Genomic DNA, 13765 nt, shown 5'->3' with positions numbered 1-13765 from the left:
CTCTGCGCCCTATCAGCACCATGGACAGCGCCCTGAACACTAAAAGCAAGATTTTGATTTTAAAAAACAACCAGCTAGAATGTTCCAATCGTACCTTTTCATAAGAGTTGTAGCTTCCTTGATCAGTTGAGCTTTCCTCGGGCGTAGCATGCTTCTTCTGTGCTGACTGAACACGTTTGTCAAGGTGGAAAATGAGTTCTCGCATGTAGCTGTGGACACCCCAAAAGTCAGTCCATGTTTCAGTTTAGTTTAGTAGGCACGGTAGACATAGCGGAGAGAGGCCCAGAGAATCGTTCCGAATACTTCAGGTTTAGACCTTACCGTGAAATGCTTACTTACGAGCCCTTAACCAACAATGCAGTTTTAAGAAAATAGAGTTAAGAAAATATTTACTAATAAACTAAATAGCAGTCTTCCAGTTAGAATACCTAGCTTGGGTGAAGGAATTGTCTGCGTTAGCTTTGGACCCAACACAGAACATTTGACATGGGAAACTAAATGCTGCAGCTGCAGTAACCGAGTATTACAGCCACTCTCGTTCTATGAAACAGTTGCTATTAAATTAACCTTTTTGGACAGAAAACCTGCAGCTAGGGTAGGATTCTAGGCTAACCCTAGCTGGCTCATCTGTTCCAAGATCATCAGGAACAGTTGGAGGTGGAGGCTGCTGTGTGGAGACATTATCCTGGCGGCGCTTGTGGAAGGGTGGTAGGCTCTGCACATGGAGCTAACTGGAGCTCGGCAGCATCATCACGGCTGGGCTTGGCAGAGGCCTCGTGGTTTGATGCTGCTGCTGTTCATCACTCTCCGTCTAGCTTGTTTGGGTACCTTGGCAAAGCCAATTTCTGACATCCATCATGGCAGATTAGCTGGTTTGAGCTAGCTAAATAGGCTAAGGCTAATAACACTAACGCTTTATACAGCTAGCTAAGAGTGAAGCAGCTGCAACGATAAACTTGACCCCACCCTTATAAATCAACATAAAATATTTCAGGCAGAGGTGTATAACGTTATTCACTACAACAGAAGTGAGAGTTGAGAAGTGTTTTTTCCTGTTTTCTTATGGAAACCCAAAGGGTCATACTTAACCGCCCAGTGGCTTTCCATAGCCCCCCTACACACATCACACACATCACGGAGCACCCTGTCAATTGTGCTGATACAGCGCAGCAGAGATACCGATTTATTTTGGTGCCAACCTGTCACTCAACTATTTTGGGCTAACCTATCACTCTATCATAGGGACATAAAACTAAAACTTGAACTGAAGTGGCTAAGCCACCTTTAGCTCCCTTGTGGAGCCGGACTCAGCACCTTTCCCCCACCAGTACTAATTTTTCATCTGAATGAGCCATACTACAGTATGATATTGTACATGTTTTACAGTGACAGTAACAAATAAGTTCCTAGTGTCACGCCCTGATCTGTTTCACCTGTCCTTGTCCTTGTCTCCATCCCCCTCCAGGTGTCGCCCATCTTCCCAATTATCCCCTGTGTATACCTGTGTTCTCTGTCTTGTCAGCTCCTTTAGTTTCCCAGCCTCTCTTTGCTAGTCCTCCCGGTTTTGACCTTTGCCTGTCCTGACCCTGTACCCGCCCGCCTGACCTCTCTGCCTGACCCTGAGTCCGCCTGCCATCCTGTACATCTGCCTTACCCTGAATTTTCGACCCCTGCCTGCCTTGACCTGTCTTTGTCTGCCCCTGTTTGCTACAAAAAACAGTGTTACTTCGACAGTCTGCATCTGGGTCTTACCATGATCCCTGATAGTACGAACTGGCCATGACTGACCCAGCAGACTTGGACCAGCTCCACAAAGCCATCTCCTCCCAGGGAGCCACCATTGGTAGGCACGAGGAGTTGCTTCGCGGCATGATGGAGGGGTTCCAGGCCACGTTGATCGTCATGACCGAGCATTGGACATGTTGCAGGAGCAAGTCCGTGGGTTGCCTACTAGGCAGCCGACCACAATGGTAACCCCGCTTACCTTCCCCGGAGCGCTCTGATGGAGATTCCAGAACCTGCCGGGCCTTTCTTTCCCAGTGCTCCCTCATTTTCGAGCTGCAGCCTTCTTCGATCCACTTGGACCGCTCAAAGAGGGAGTATATTATTACGCTGATGTCCAGGAGGGCACTCGCCTGGGCCACGGTGGTATGGGAGTAACAATCCACCATCTGCCTTAGTCTGGAGATATTCATGGCGGAGGTGAGAAAGGTGTTTGAGGCTCAATGTATCCGGGTGAGAGGCTGCCTGGAAGTTACTTGAGCTCTTGCAGAACACCCTCAGTGTGGCAGACTATGTGGAGTTCCACACAATAGCAGCGGAGGGTACCTGGATCCCGGAAGTGCTGTTCAACATGTTCCTGCATGAATTATCAGAGGAGGTAAAGGATGAGCTGGCAGCCCGAAACTACCGACGGATCTCGACTCACTCATCATTTTAAGCATCCAGATTGATGGTCGGCTATGGGAATGTAGGAGGGAGAAGAGGTTTGATTGCAGTCCCAATTGCTCACTCAGGTATCCCACCTTGCAGCTGATAAACTCCGGAAGTCCCCGGCGTCTACGTCTCTGAGAGGATCCGAGCTTACCGAGTCCCTCCAAGAGCCTCCGGAGACTGCCGATTCACCTCTTCCCGAGCCAAAGGCAACTCGGTAGGGTCTGGCTGTCTCCAGTCGAACGCACACGCAGACTTGAGACCCAAAGTTGTCTGTATTGCGGTACTGCCGGACATTTTGTGTCTACTTGTCCCTTCAGGAGAGATAGCTCATTTATTGGAGTTAGTACACTGGGAGTCTGAAGATTAATTACTCACCCCCCTCTTTATCCCACCCTGCTGTGGGGTGACCAGTCCAAGTCTCTCCAGGTACTCATCGACTCGGGGGCCGATGTGAGTCTCATGGACGTTACCCTGGCGTCCGAGCTGGACATCGCCACTCAACCCCTCACCATTCCCATGGATGTTAGAGCGACACAATCCATAATAAAAAATAAAAAACTTTATTTAACTAGTCAGTTAAGAATTAATTCTTATTTTCATTGACTGGGCTACTGGTGCCATCGTGGGCTGGAGCCCGTCCTGCCACACTCACTGCCTGAAGTCAGCTCTGCCTGCCCCGGGACGTCTTCCTGGGGGCTTGGAAATTGCCCCAGACCTCTCCGCCAGCTCCGCAGAGTACCAGGACTTCCGGGAGGGATTCAGTAAGGCCCGGGCCACTCCACTACTGCAGCACCGACCGGTATCCGAGAATGTCAAGTCTGAGGCACTGGCACGTCACTATAGGGCTGCGGTATACCCCCAGAAGCCGAGACCTGTCCCCCCCGCTCCAAGATCATCAGCACCTCTGCTGTTTTTCCTCTGTTGCCCTGTACCCTCTGTATTCTTCCTGCCTTTTCTGTGTCAGAGTCAAAACCATGTCTGACTGCCCCTTTCCTTCTGTTTCTAGGCCAATCCTTCCCTCCGTGTCATCGAAGGCAAGCCAGTGTACACGGTGAGACACCTCCTGAGGGTTCGACCATGGGGCAGGGGTTTCCAGTACCTGGTTGACTGGGAGGGTTATGGCCCGGAGGAGAAGTGCTGGGTACCCGCTAAAGACATCTTGGACCCGGCCCTCATTGCCGACTTTCACCGCTGGCACCCCAGTCAACCAGTTATCCGCCCAGGTGGAACACCAGGTGGTGTCCTTAGAGGGGGGGTGGGTACTGTCACACCCTGATCTGTTTCACCTGTCCTTGTGCTTGTCTCCACCCCTTCCAGGTGTTGCCAGTTTTCTCAATTATCCCCTGTGTATTTATACATGTGTTCTCTGTCTGTTTGTTGCCAGTTCATCTTGTTCGTTCAAGATTACCAGCGTTTTTCCTGTTTCTTTTCCCAGCCTCTCTTTGCTAGTCCTCCTGGTTTTGACCTTTGCTGTCCTGACCCTGTACCCGCCCGCCTGACCTCTCTGCCTGACCCTGAACCTGCCTGCCGTGCTGTACCTTTGCTCCACCTCTGGATTATTGAACCCTGCCTGTCCTTGACCCTGAGTCCGCCTGCCATCCTATACATCTGCCTTACCCTGGATTTTCGACCCCTGCCTGCCTTGACCTGTTTTTGTCTGCATCCTGTTTGCTACAATAAACAGTGTTAGTTCGACAGTCTGCATCTGATTCTGACCTTGATCCCTGATACCTAAATGCTTGCATTTTTGGGGGAAAATAGTGAAATCACCATGTGAAAGGTATGTGAATGTATGCATTGTATTTGGGAGGGGTGCTTTCTATACTGTCCACCCCCCCTGCTGGAAAATACAGGCCTCGTCATCAACAATGCTACTGGGGCTTTACAGTGTCAATATTTTATCATGCCTGGACAATCTCATTAAGAACTACCATCATTTGAAATATGTGTGAAATAATGAAAAAAATATATAAAAGCAGTCTAATCTCACACCTATTGTAATTTCACCACCTTAATTGATTAATCTACTTTGTCATGTCCACGCTGGGCAACAGTGGGAGTACCTACAATGACAGATCTCTTTAATAAACTTGGCCCTCACACGTCAGGGTATACCATTCACAATTGCATTGGCTGGAACCATTTTAAAATCGGTTGGTAGCTCCTGTCTGTTTTAAGACCTACAGATGTAGGATCTTAATTTGAGCCGGTTTGCTACAGCAGGAAAATTAACCTACAGCAATAGGAAATGTGAACTATTATGCATATTTAAATTCATGGAGTTTTTTTTGTGGGGGTTGATGCATTTTTCTTTAAGGCAAATCAAGTCTGACATTTTAAAGTGGAAACTTTAGAAGCCTTTTAAAACAAATTAAGATCCTACATCTGTACAGTATGCCAGGGCCACAAAGAGCAACCCTAAGCAAGACTTATTATTATATCAAAACAGACACATGTTTTTGGAGTTGTTTAACCTGAATCTTGTATAAGACTGATTCATTTTTAGATATAGGAAATAGGAAATCCTCTGACCAGAATTAAATTGAAGGAGGTTGCTATTACTCAGATCAATCATTGCTTTATACATTACTTAGACCCATAACCTACACAATAGAACAAATTCTAAAATCGCTGTCCAATATTTGAATGTATATACTGTACGTGTGGCTACACGTACTCATCATACACACGCTACTTCATATGAGCATGTTGAAACAGCTTGATGTTACATTCATATGTTTTGTACACTTGGTGTATGTATACTGCAGTCGGAGAGTGCCTTACAACTGGCATCAATCAATAAGTACGAACATTCACCAAAGACTGTAGGCCTACATCCAATAATGGTGGGAGGTTGTTGATGGGGATAATGAATATTTCCCTAGTCTTAAATGAGAAGAAGCTCTTTAAGATGCAGAATGGCCAGAGAACTAGACCACTGTGTTATCTGTATGGCCACCTCCAGCCTTCGGGTAAGGGATATTCCCTATCTCTCTCTGTCCCTCTACCCCTCCATCCCTCCTCTCCCCTTGCTTACTTCCATCCCCCTAGCTCCCTCCACCCTCCTCTCTTTTGTTTTTGCCATCCCTCCTTTACCTCTGGCTCCCTCCACCCTCCTCTCTCCTTGGTTTCCTCCATACCTCCATCCCTCCTTTAACTCTGGCTCCCTCGATCCTTCCGTCCCTCCTCTCACTTTGGCTCCCTCTATCCCTCTTTCCCCCTGGCTCCAATCCCCCCTGACAGGCTGGAGGAATGACCCTGAGAATCACATTATGTATATTTCTTAGCAGCCCCCTGCATTTGCATGTAGAAGACAGTTAAAATAAGGCCATAAATCAGTCCGCAAACATATAAATGGATTCGAAGGAGATTGAAACCTTCGGCGAGTCTCTTGAGCAAATATTTCAAGCCCCGTCTGAGAGATATCCACTGTCATTAACTAGCAGAGCCTCTCTGACCACTCAGCTTGTATATTTCCTTCATTACATGACGGGAGAGGGGTTGTGGTGGTGGGGTGGGGTGGCTATACGACTGTCTGCTTCGATAAATCTACCTGCATATTCTGATATGTGCTGCTTTGCCACCAGCTAATGCTTTGGAGAAACAGTATCATTTGAAAAATGTCTCTGCAACTACCCGCATAAAATAGTGGGTGCCCAACTGAACGGAGGTTGATGAGTGGGAAATATTTAGCCTGCCTTGTATGCTTAGTATTAAAGCTATCAAATGTAAGATAATGGACATTCTTCATTTGTTTCCCCTGCAACAACAAAAAAATCGGAAAAGAAAAGGCAAAAGGAAATCCCTTCCATTGTTTTTACAATAGCAGAACAAATTGCATTGATTTGGCAACCCCTGTTTGAGAAGCACATTAACAGATAAGCCCCAAAAGATGACCAAAAAGATAAGCGGGAAGTGATTGCATTACACACACAACATCCAAAATCTATCTTGCATACGACTTACTAAAACTAAGTACTATGTACTAATCATACTACATAATATTTTGAAATGTTTTGTTTAGTCAAAATGAATGCAGTAAAACAACAAATATCAACATACTGGTGATGAATTGGAACATGTTCAAAGAAATTAGGTGGCAAACAAGTCAGGCTGCTCAGTTGATTGGTTGACGTACTGTAAATTGAAAAATGACTAAACTTAACAAAAATAAGAAATGATATTACCAAACAGTGGTGGAAAAAGTATCAAATTGTCATACTTGAGTAAAAGTAAAAATATCTTAATAGAAAATGATTCAAATAAAATACCACTTGAGTTCAAGTCTAAAAGTATTTGGTTTAAAATGTACTTAAGAATCGAAAGTAAAAGTATAAATCATTTTAAATTCCTGATATTAGGCAAACCAGACGGCACGATTTTCTTTTCTTTTCTTATGGGTAGCAGGGGGCACACTCAGAGATCATTTACAAAACTAAGCATTTGTGTTTAGTGAGTCTGACAAATCAGAAGCATTAGGAATGACCAGGGATGTTCTCTTGACAAGTGTGTGAATTAGAAAATGTTCCTGTCCTGTTAAGCATTCAAAATGTAACTAGAACTTTTGGGTGTCAGTGAAAATGTAAGGAGTAAAACCTGCATTATTTTCTTTAGGAATGTAGTGAAGTAAAAGTAAAAGTTGTAAAAAAATATAAGTAGTACCACACTATCTTTCAGAGAACAAGTTAACTACTGACTTTCAGCATGCATATAGAGAAGGGCACTCAACTTGTACACCACTGACTCAGATGGAAATTCCTTATATTGGTGATTGGTTAATTGGTGATTAGTTAATTAAAATAAATGGATAATAAGATGATAGTTGGAGCTGTATCTTTAGATTTCAGTGCAGCCTTTGATGTTATTGATCATAAATTGTAATTGAAAAAGCTAACTTGCTATGGCTTTATATCACCTGCCATCACATGGTTGGAGAGTTATTTATCCAGTAGAACCCAGAGAGTGTTATTTAATGGAAGCTTCTCTAACATCAGAAATGTACCATGCGGTGTCCCTCAAGGCAGTTGCCTTGTGCCGTTACTCTTCTATATTTTTTACAAATGATTTACCACTGGTCTTACACAAAGCTAGAATAACTATGTAAGCAGATGATACCACACTCTACATGGCAGCACCCAATGCCAGTGAGCTCACTGAAATTCTAAATAAGGTGTTACAGTCCGTATCAGAATGGGTGATTAAGAATAAACTGGTCTTAAATACATCTAAAACTAAAAGCATTGTATTTGGTTCAAATGGGGAGGGGTATGTCTGTTATAAAAACTGCAGCATAGAAAGACCTAGAAAATCTGCAGCCAGCTCAAAACAGAGCAGCATGCCTTACCCTTAACTGCAAATACAGAATTAACATCAACAACATGCACGCCAGTGTTTCCTGGTTGAGGGTTGACAAGCAATTAACTGCTTCTCTTCTAGTTTTTATGAGAAATATTACTGTAACGATAATTCCATATTGTCTGCATAATCAAATAACATTCAACATTCAGCTCAGACAGCCATACATACCCCACAAGACATTCCACCAGGAGTCTCCTCACAGTCCCCGAGTCCAAAATGAATTCACTGCAATGCACAGTTGTATACAAAGTCATGGAACTCCCTTCCATGCAATCATTACTCAAGCAAACAGCAAAATTACATTTTAAAAAACGGATTAAAAGCAACTCATGGAACGGCGGGGACTGTGAGGGGACACACACACAAACACACCCAGAAACACCCAGAGTCACACATTATAATATAATGGCGCCGGATGAGATGGCTGCCGTTTTACAGGCTCCTAACCAATTGTGCTATTTTGTGTGTTTTCACCGTTGTTTGTAACTGCATTGTTGGTTAAGGGCTTGTAAGTAAGCATTTCACAGTAATGGTTACACCTGTTATAATCGGCACATTTGACAAATAAAAATGTATTTGATTTGGCAAGCTATATTTGTTTGTGTTTTTTTTACAGTATATCATAGTATTTTAAATTTGTGTGACTTTCCTTGTCTATCAGTCTATTAGTGTATTATTACTTGTCATGTTTGTGTTTTTGTTGTGGACCCCAGGAAGAGTAGCTGCTGGTTCTGCAAAAGTTAATGGAGATCCAAATAAACAAATTAATTACATAAATAAATACTAGACTCATCCATACTGAGAATGTCATCTAATGCACAATTGCATTGATTCCCACCATTCATTAATTCTGGTAGAGTGCATCACCTTTTCTGATTATCAACTGTTGTCAATGTGGGTGATGATTCTCTTCTTCAATAGTGTGCAGCGAATTCTACTAGATTAACATCCTGGCATTTAAAGCAAACATTTAAAAAAAAATGTCTTTCACAGATTTAGGATCTTCATTTGAACCAGTTTGCTACAGCAGGACAAAAATCCGACAGCAACAGGAAATGTAAATTATTATATGTATTATATATGTATTACAATGAATGGATTTTTTGTTAGGGAAAGATTTCTTTAAACCTCGAATACACGACACATTTGCAGTTCATGCTGTGCAGAAAAATTCTCCGCAGCAAAAGAGTGATCAAATTAAAAACTTGTGTAAAACGTTCTATTTTTGCATACCCAAAATGCTTACTATTAAGAAAGCAAGTACTGGTATTCGGACATGACCAATGTCAACTATGTGAACGGTGGAGGAAAAAGTCAGAATAAAGCAAAAAACTCACAAGAACAGGTGTGTGGAGCAAGCAGAGCAAGGCAGATGGAAAAGACGGGACAGGCAGAGCAGTGACTGTATGCTAGTAGGATAGTCTATATCTCCAGTCATCTTCGCTGATAACCATGTTGCGCTTCCATAAGTGGAGCATTTGGTCTAACTTAGCATGTATGGCAAAGCCTCAACCCATAGCTACCTCTTTCAATTCAAACGAGCTTAAAAAAAAGAATAATAACAAAAATGTTATTGTTTCGTTCGACTACAGCGCCAGCGACAAAACACAGAAATAGAGACAAGTTCTGATTGAGCGAAGCGTCAAACCAGACAACCGGCTCGCCAAAAATAAATCACACACACCCCTCATACACTCGCCCTTGGTGAGTTTAGGCCATAAAGACCCAAGAAGACCAATGCAGATGGACATGGACAGACTGGCTTCCCCGAGCATCATCCACGTCCACAAAATCAAGACAGTGTGGCAATTTGATGAATTAAAGTAAACATCTTGGAGGGTTAATCAGAGGAAAAACTGAATGCATCCCAAATAGCACCCTATTCACTATTTATTGCATTACTTTTGAGCAGGGCCAATAGGGTGCCATTTGGGACTCACACGATGTCTGTTATGTCTGTGTAGTCAGAGAGGGCAGAGAGGGCACCACTCACCCAGATAGAGACCCTGAACAAGGGCAGCTCAGCCTTGATTCAGAGTGACCAGGGTTTAATCAAATTAGGCTTTTATGCTAAACTAATTTATTTGAGGAGATTGAGGGGACCTCTAGTATGTTGGGTGGAGAGACAAAGACCGCATATAAGTGAAGGAGGAGAGAGAGAGAGAGAGAGAGAGAGAGAGAGAGAGAGAGAGAGAGAGAGAGAGAGAGAGAGAAATAACACATATCACGGTTATGGCCACGTAATGATTGAAGTTTTCTATTATTATTTTCACTGTGTTAGTAAATGAGAATGACCAAGGTCTTTGGGAACTATCTGATGAGAATATTAATCTGGTTTCCTTCACAACAAATCTTGGACTGAACTAACTTTCTGTTTGTTCTCAATTGGCTTTTTGAATTTGCATTTCAGGGAACAATTTGCCCAAAGACCAGATCAGTTGTAAAAGACCCAATAGAAGACAAACCAACCCAGGCTGTGTTCTACTCAGCAACACAGATGCCTCCTCTGTCGCTAAACAGCCACACAACATGCTTTTGCCGGCGTGTTCGCATACAGAGGCCCTCCTTCAAGTCAACGCAGACCATCAACCTGTGAAGTACAGATGTTGTAGAACATCTGAGTCTGCTAAAGGATGGCATGTCCAGTCAAAGATCCAGCGTAGCCTCGGTTGGCCAACACCTGCCTCTGCAGATGGTCCTACTGCCTTTAGGTTCCGTCTCAGTGCTTCCATTGACACATTTAGGCGCCGTAGTTGTTGTTGTTTTTTTAAAGTTGCTCAAAGACACCCTTTGCAGTATACATTGTCAAAGACACATATGGCTTTCCCACAGGAACAGAAGGACAGCTCCTTGACATGATACTGTATATAGGTACACAAATGTAGTGTACTGAGATAGCGCTCTTTGAAATCTGTGGGAAACTATTGCTTGTTTAAAAAAAAAGAGACTCCCTCTATGTTCAATTTCAAGTTTCAAATCTATTCCTGTTTATGAAGATTGTTCATACAAACTTGACAAGGTGCATGTACAATAGAGGGACAGCTTTGAATGATTCTCCTTCTTTATACAGTATGTATTTTCACACGCTTACTCAATGATCAAATGGGGTTATGGGTCACCAGAGCAGAAGAGGTCACCAGAGCAGAATGCCCCAAACTGAGATCACAAAGTTCACAAAACAAACAGATTTCCCATCCCGTCATTTTTGAGTGTCTGGTGATTTTGTGATGGGGAATGGACTGATATAGGATAATATGAGTGTTTATCAGTGGGTGTAAAACCGCAAACTGACACTGTGTTTACCCATGTAGAGTAGTAATTTGGAGGACCATTTTGAGCGGGTGTAAGAGCACTGAATAACGGCAAACAAGTTACCCAATAGCTCATCCCTAAAATGTTAACAAGTCAAATGGACTAGTTTAGCACCCATGCATCCAGCTACATGGATGCTAAACTTACAGAGCAGTGCTGCCCAACTGAGTAGAAATGTTTAAAAAAGGCACTCGTCTCTGTACGCCTTATTGTGATCCCATCTAATGGAGCATATTGAACACTTAGGTTTGGGCATCGTTTTAGGGGACGCTTTCCAAAAAATATTTGGGCAATGTGTAAATGCCTGGATAGTGCCCAATATCTATGTCAAGCTCAAATAATCCATTTTTACACACTTTAGGCATGTGCTTAACGACATGGCATTAAAACCATCCTGTTACAGCAAATCAGTGTCAAATATCACTTTTGTGGGACTTCAATGAATCTGTATTATTTTGAGGTCTAGTAGTTCTTATGTGCGAGAAAAAAACAACTATTAAAAAAAGAATAATGATGTCAATATTATTTCATCCTTGTTAAATGTTAACCTCCCTTTCCCTCCTTTCGTTTTAAGCCATGCTTCCAAGAAGAGGAAAGAAGTCGTTTGTCTTCTGAGCTCATGAGTTCCTGTTGACTATTTTATGATTTCCGTGCCTGCTTCTCAAATGAAGAAAATAAATGAAAACACATTACTCTTTAATTAATATCAAAGGAAAGGGAGCGACACATTATCGTCATGTAAATACAGAAATCACGCTGCTAGCTGTGTGTTTTATTTATGAGAGTGGACTCGTAATCACATTACATTGAAATGTGGAGGGAGGCAGTTGGGTCAGACTGAGGCAGTTTGAGGCTGTTGATGGGTGGAAGGAATCAGAGGGGATCCAAAGGCATTTTGGACATTATGGCCACATCTAAAATGGCATCCTATTCTCTACATAGGGCACAACTTTTGATCAGAGCCCTGTAAGTCCATAGTACTCTGGTCAAAAGTAGTGCACTTCATAGGAAATAGGGTGCCATTTGGGATGTAGCCTATGAACGATCTTCGAGGCCTAGCGGTTGTTTTGTCAGCTTGATTAGCGTTAACGCTATTGTTTTAGCACAGGAACTTCTGCCCGCCACAGATATCAGGATATCCTCCGCTTTAGCTGCTGACAACCTGTCATGGAGAAAGTGATTGGCTCCAATAGTCCTACAGTACAGGATTATACCAACAGCTAATATATCCCTCATTATTGTCCTGGCCTTTGTTATGTTTAAGTAGATGTGTGGGGATCTGATGGCTAAAGAAGGAAACAGTACGATGACAAACACTTGAATGGTGAGAGTGAATGTGTTTGACCAGTACCGTACGGTTGATGGGGAGGTTTTGTGGAGGAGATGGGATGTGGAGCTCTTTAATGGGGAAATCTGTTTTTGTTGATCTCGTCTTTGGCATCACGCCAGGAGATAATTCTTCTTGGTACAGAGCCATCTTTACATTTGAGCTTATTTCATCATCATGCAAACACGTGTGCTGTGTCTCCAAGGACTCTTTGGGGATACAAAATGATTTATATTTGACTTTCCAACGTGGAAAAACATGGTATTTAATGACTTTGGTTGGAAAAACAGACCCATCCTGGAATGGGATATGGACAACCTTTTAAATGAGTGGAGTAAATATAATATCAAGTGAGAGGTGGGGTATAAATCTCTGGGCAATGTGAAGGTCTGAGGATTCTCAAGATAAAGATGCAAATATGTTTTAAAACACGTCCTAGTTGGGGTAACGACTGCAATCATATCACTGTCAATTATACTTGTCTTTAAAAAAAAAAATCTAAATTTTACTGCACAGCCAATAATAATATACTCATAGGCCGGTGGAGTTTGTATGGTTAAGGTTATATAATTGTCCCAGATTTAAATGTCATGTCTTAACTATGTGATTGATTCATGGAATAAGGAATAAAGAGTTAATAGTGCAAATAAGTACCTTCTAAGACATGCAAATGGAGGCGGTTGCGAATGGAATTTTTACAATATCAAGCCTTGTTAGCGAGTGAGTAGCAAACACTGAGGACAATCAAGACATCTTGTCACTTTCTTTTTTTTTTTTTTATCTTGTATCTCCTTGTGAAGAAAAAGCACTTTGAATCTTCTAGTTTCACTTCATTTACATAACAAAGCCCACAAGAATAAGGTAGATGTGATGAACCACCCTCCACCACTCTCCTAAATACCCATCAAAATGCCTAAAATACACACACTCTCTGACAGATACACACACACACACACTTACAACACACACACACACACACACACACGCTTGCTACACACATATACACACTGTTTTTTTTGTAAATCTTTCCATAAAAGTATCTGACAACCAAAACCCAAAGATCTCTCCAATCCAAGTCTCTCACCACGGCTACACAGGCAGCTAAATAAATTGAAAGCGTTAAAAGAAAGTACAAAAAAAAATCTCCTCACTCTCACCAACTACAATCCCTATGCACTGTCACCTACATCTACCTCTCTACCCCCCTCCCCTCTAACACAGCTCCTCTCTTGGAAAGAAAGAGGATGAAATGACATTATGCATATGAAAATGTCCAGAAAGATGTTTGATTTATGTATGCATTAGATGCAAATTCTATTACAGGACACAAGG

At 42.6% G+C, this 13765-nt stretch overlaps 1 long non-coding RNA gene across 2 annotated transcripts in view; it reads left to right on the top strand.

The window, feature by feature from the left end:
• LOC135561887 (uncharacterized) overlaps positions 1–8386 on the top strand; it is a 33222-nt gene extending 24836 nt beyond the window's left edge. Inside the window, exons 2-3 of one of the 2 annotated variants that reach the window (XR_010459742.1) lie at positions 3443–3487; positions 3872–8386. This is a non-coding gene — a long non-coding RNA (uncharacterized LOC135561887). Of the gene's footprint in view, positions 1–3442 lie in introns of both variants that reach the window. The other variant, XR_010459741.1, reaches the window with a different exon arrangement.
• Positions 8387–13765: the final 5379 nt, after the last annotated feature.

The sequence above is a fragment of the Oncorhynchus nerka genome, linkage group LG18 (assembly GCF_034236695.1).
Source record: "Oncorhynchus nerka isolate Pitt River linkage group LG18, Oner_Uvic_2.0, whole genome shotgun sequence".
Lineage (NCBI taxonomy): Eukaryota > Metazoa > Chordata > Actinopteri > Salmoniformes > Salmonidae > Oncorhynchus > Oncorhynchus nerka.
The sequence above is the reverse complement of the archived record's forward strand: the minus strand, read 5'-3'. Positions and strand labels throughout refer to the sequence as shown.